The sequence below is a fragment of the Branchiostoma belcheri genome, unplaced genomic scaffold (genome assembly GCF_001625305.1).
Source record: "Branchiostoma belcheri isolate BF01 breed outbred unplaced genomic scaffold, Haploidv18h27 scaffold104, whole genome shotgun sequence".
In the NCBI taxonomy this organism is placed as follows: domain Eukaryota; kingdom Metazoa; phylum Chordata; class Leptocardii; order Amphioxiformes; family Branchiostomatidae; genus Branchiostoma; species Branchiostoma belcheri.
The window spans coordinates 672,505-677,888 of NW_017802425.1; the positions used below are offsets into that span (position 1 = coordinate 672,505).

Consider the following 5,384-nt stretch of genomic DNA (forward strand, 5'->3'; position numbering starts at 1 on the left):
ATGAGAGGTGCCTCCAGGGGAGGCGAGCGCGCCACACACATGACGTATGAACCAGCGCAGGTTATTACAAACATTACCCTCACGGGGACCTTCGGCAAGTCGCCATGGTCACGCGTGACGTCATGGCTGGCTGTGCACGACACTGCCTGCGGACAGAACTCCGATTGCAAAGTTTAGGAAGTGCATCAGACACGGACTGATTACGCACTCAGTTGTTCCGGTAATGTGTACATAAATGGTCTCCTGTGATTTGATACAAGAGTGGTGGTGGATAGACATGGCGATGATTGTGAACGTCATGGGCGTTGTCCCGATCGACTCGATGCTGATGGTAGAATTCTAGAAACGATTGCATCAGCGCGATGAGCAGAGTAATGATGAAGATGCTGATGATGGTGATGATGATGTTGATGAGCAGGGTGATAAAGATGCTGATGATCTGGGTGATGATGGTTTTGATGATGGTAATGATAATATCAAAGTGAAAATGAATATGCTGATGATGGTGATGACGAGCTATGACGATCATCAGCTAGCATGAGTGGGACGACAGTTCGGCGTTATGGCAGGGATTCCTGTTAAGATTACTTGTGTGTGGCCAAAGACGTAGTTGACAAATGGCCACTGCTCACAGCCGGACAGTTTGTGCCTAATGTGTCCACAAAAGCGCTGCATGAGATAAAGTGCGTTTTGATGGCTTCCCAACAGCATCTATGTGCGGTTTTAAGTGACCATCTGATGCCATAGCGGCGGTAAATGCCATATTCCCTTCTCAGAGCGTACCACATTACGACCCACAGTCTCAACTCGCAACACCACACATATACATCATTTGGGCCACGCATGCCCACTCATACAGCTTGTTCAGGCTCAAAAATTATTGTCGGGTCTTATCTATATTTGCATTTCTTGATTTCACGATATCAGATTGCACGTGGTCAGATCAATTGAACAAGTATCGAAGTTACCATGACAACCGGCCGGCACGTGGCCTGCAGCGGCAGTATCTTGCATCTTATCAGTTCTAATTTCCAAGCCCAAGGTCTGGGTCCGTTATCAGATGCAGAAGTATCGGATAGTATAGTGTGAATATGCGAGATCCGCCACAAGATCAGTGTGAACATCAGTTAGAAGGTAGTGTGAACATGAGATCAGTTAGGAAGCGTGAATATTGTTTCCTTTGTTGGATTGATTATTGTATATATGTGGTCTGTTTTAAGTTGGAAAGTTGTATACATGATCCGCATATTGATTTGTGTGAATACGCAATCCGTTGTCAGTTAGATTAGTGTGATGTGCGAGCCGCTATAAGATAGAAGGAATACAAGATTTGGTGCGCGATAGTGTGAGTATATCACCGTGGGCGACGATAGACATTTCAGATAGAGAACATCACAGAAGACCGATTAAAGCTCATGTAGCCATTTGTCGTGAGGCAACTCAACAATAGCACACCGCGCGAGAGATCTGATGATTCTCCTGACATTAATTCTTACAGAACTCGCTCTCATGGTATCTGGTGGTTTATCGGTGATGGAGGAACGCTATGAAGACGAGGAATCAATGAGGTAACATTAAAGAATGATGATTGCTAGAACTGACTGGTTTAAAGCTGTTTTCATGCAGACGGAGATACGGGAACGGCGCAGGAGCAGATACAGCAACCTGCAGGGGCAACAGGCGCGGAGCCACTGGGTCGGATTACGTCACAGCCTAAACAAACGGCTCAATAGCTACAGGAACTGTGGGTAGCTTTATGTTACGAACATGTACAGTTCAGGTGTCTACGCAGAAGCATTACTAGTAGCACTAAATGTACGTCAGAAACGTTAACGGCTTCGACGCGAATCTGACAGTTTGAAGACAGTAGAGCTAGTAGTCCGGGATCGTCTTATGACTAGCGGGTTGTGTGCTAAGAAAGCAGGCCACGATAACAAAAACTTATTTCACACAAAACTGAATAGATTTTGAAGGGATTATTTTTCAAAATCTATCCAGTTGCTCGAGTAACCGTTTTCAATTCATTCATTCATTCATTCATTCATTCATTCATCATTTTATTCACCCATTGTTTCTCATCCATTCGTTTCATATATTGATTTATTGGTCCATTCATTCATTCATTCATTCATTCATTTCGGGAATGTAACGTTCTTCCTTACCAACGTCTGCTCGGACCCGGCCCCGAGCGGAGCGGACACCAAACCCGATCCCATCAGCCGTAAATCCTAGGGCCGAGCAGCCGACCTGCCCCCGGGTGCAGTATGTAAAACACATCGATCCTGCATCCCTGATGATAACCCGACTGGTTAAACAGCTGATAAAGGAGATCACTCTCCACCACAAGTAGGTTTATTTCCCATCTGCGACCAGAGCCAGGATGAGAACGTCCATCATCGCGCAGAAAGGTCACCAAATGTCGCCCAACTTTCATGAAGTCGGTTAGAATGAACCCGGGAGAAGTTTGCGGAGTTAACGTTGAAGGCAGACTCCGACAGGATGGTAAATCAGGATGGTACCCAGGCAACAGATGACCGAAGCAACTCTCCAGGATCCGGATGGTAAACTTGTGAGTGTGGTACGGCCGGGGGTACAAAGCAGGTTGTGATTAGAGGCGGTACAAAGGCGGTACAAAGCAGGTTGTGATTAGAAAAAAAAACAAAAAAAAACAAAAACAAACAAACAAATGGAAAGCCTGCACATGTATGTTATGCTCAAAATGACGCAAATAACGGACCATACACCTGATTGAATTAAAGATTACTAGTAACGCGTTACACGATCGCGAGCTGACAACTTTCCGTTCTTGTCTTGAAACACTGACAGTCGGTGCAGAGTTACGTGTGAGTTGTGGGTGTTGTGACAACACCGTCGCCGGTTTAGTGTTATGGTGTCTGGCCTGCGTCCATCGCTGAAGGCTGGGGGATTATATGAGACAAACGGTCGATCTTTACCGCCAGAAGATTGCGAAGTTGTCACTCTGCGCCAATGACCTACAAGCCATAAAACATCAGACTCTCATTTCAGACACGTAATGAAAGGAGCACATCGCAGTGAACATCCAAAAATCGATCATGCGGCAGCTCAGTACAGCAGAAACCGCCATACAAACTGGCACGCTCCTGATCAAACTCAAATTTCACTGCAGATTCGCAGCAATTCGATCGTTTTTATCATCGCGCTTCAGTTCAATCGTTCCACCTAATTGCCGCTTGCTAGCTTACGGTGCGGTCACTTTCGTCGTAGGTCGTCGGACGCTTTTGATGATGTAGAATTTGTAAGCAGGCTTTGCCAAACCCAACTGCCGACAGGGATCAGCCTTAACAAGAGAGCTGAATTGATAAATACATCCCTCTCCCCCCCCCCCCCCCCGCGATCTTATGACGGCCGTACGGTGATCGCCGCATGTTAAGACGCCTCCAGACGTCTGCAATGAATACTGGGTAGGAAAAGTGCATAACAACGTCCAAATAGTGTGCAACTATAGTAGATTGCAGGACAATGAACCGTTGATTAGGTTGACTTTGAGAACATTGCAAAGAAAAGGACAGATTCTCGGTCACCCTACCCCCACACCAGGTGTTCTCTTTTCTACACAGTTGTCTAAACTTGATCCTGCATCAACAGTCCGCATCCCCTGCCCATCCGGACTGCCTTACGTGGCGGCGTGTAGCGACTTCCCACCCGGCAAGTGCAGACCCACCGCTTACAAGAGGAGCACTCGGACTGAGCCATAATATTGGCTTAGCCTTCCCCGTCGAAATAAACCTCGACTACTGTAGGACTGACAGTTGGCGAACAATTGGACGTTTCACTTAAACGACGTGAGAATGACCGACGTCGTCAGACTGGAGCAAAGGACAAACAAAATTTAACACGTGGAAAATTCATGACCATTATTAGTGTCTTTAAAATTGTTTCACACTGATATAATCGATATCTGTGGGGTCTGCTGGCGGTAAACTACATATAGCACATGGAAGTATGACCTCATACCTCAGCTACTCCGACCGACATATACACGTCAGCGAGCTGCTCTAATCTAGACATACAAACAGCAGGAAAGCAACATTTTGTTAACTCCAACTCAACATCCGCCAAAACAATTAAGGAAGGGGCTTGCAGCTCAGAGAAAGTCGTAGCACGATGTTGGAATTAAGAAAGGACACCTGTTTGATGTCAACCTGTCGGGAGGCCAGTCTCCCCTCCCTGCCACGTGACCGCCACGTGACCGTGCGGCTCCGCGCGGCAAACATCCACCCACGTAAACGAGCCAGCCGGATAGGCTTTAACAAGGAGCTTCTAGCTTTAAATAGCTGCAGTCTCCAAATTTAAAGACAGACTGTTACTTGAGTCAGGGCTGTCAGCAAGGCGGCTGTCTGCTAAAGAGTCTTCTGATCTCCAAGCAGATGTTGGGTGGAAGATCGTCACGTTTTCTGGCTGCCGAGCTTTTCATTGATAGCCCCTCAAACGCAGCCTGCCAGAAACCTGGTACACTCTGAAAGTAGCTAATGATAAGTAAAAGGAAGGGACAGCTACTACTACGAGTAACTATGAACAAACGTTGAAATATATATATTTGTTTATTTGTTTATTTGAAGGATCTCCATTAGTGAGTATAAGCATACGCTTATACTCACTATTCTTCCTGGAGTCTTAAAAACAACATTACAAACTTATAACACAGACGTATATACAGTTGCTTATTGCCACGCATAAAATACAACAACCTGTAGCAATTACTTAACCTATCCTATCCTATATACAACAAGTAATAAGGTATACGTAAGAGATTGTTTGAGAGGTCAGAGGTCAGTGCAATAAATAATACATACAAGTTCTATATTTACATTTAAAAATCATTATGTTACCACCAATGCTTCAGGGGTCTGTTTGTGTATGTTTGTGTTTTTAACCTGTCCTTAACGTGTTTTTTGAAAGCTGATGGTGCGGATGATTTGATGTGTTGTGGGAAAGTGTTGTAGGACTTTGTGCACCTGTACAGAAATGTCTTAGTAGCAGAGGAAGTTCTGGGTTTTGGTAGTCTAAAGCCTCCCGCCTGTGAAAGTCGTGTGTTGTGTTGATGTGTGTTGTTGATTCTGCGTAGTTTATTGTAGATAGTAACAGGTTTGCCAGTAGTCAGGAGTTTGTGGAACGTGGAGAGTGTGTTTGTGTAAAGTCTTTCGTTAACTCTGGGCCAGTTTAATCTACTGTGCAGTTCGTCGATCCTGCAGTTATACTCCGCATTTAACACAAGCCTAGCCGCCTTATTTTGTAAAATCTGCAACCCACTCAGGTTAGACTGACGACTGGACGATAGAAGGCAGGAGCAGTAGTCCAGATGACTCAGGACAAGTGTTTGGGTTGCCGTCTTTAACGTGTCA

General features: G+C 45.5%; 1 pseudogene; it reads left to right on the plus strand.

The window, feature by feature from the left end:
* Window positions 1–2,313, plus strand: LOC109475830 (annotated as a pseudogene).
* The last annotated feature ends 3,071 nt before the right edge of the window (window positions 2,314–5,384 follow it).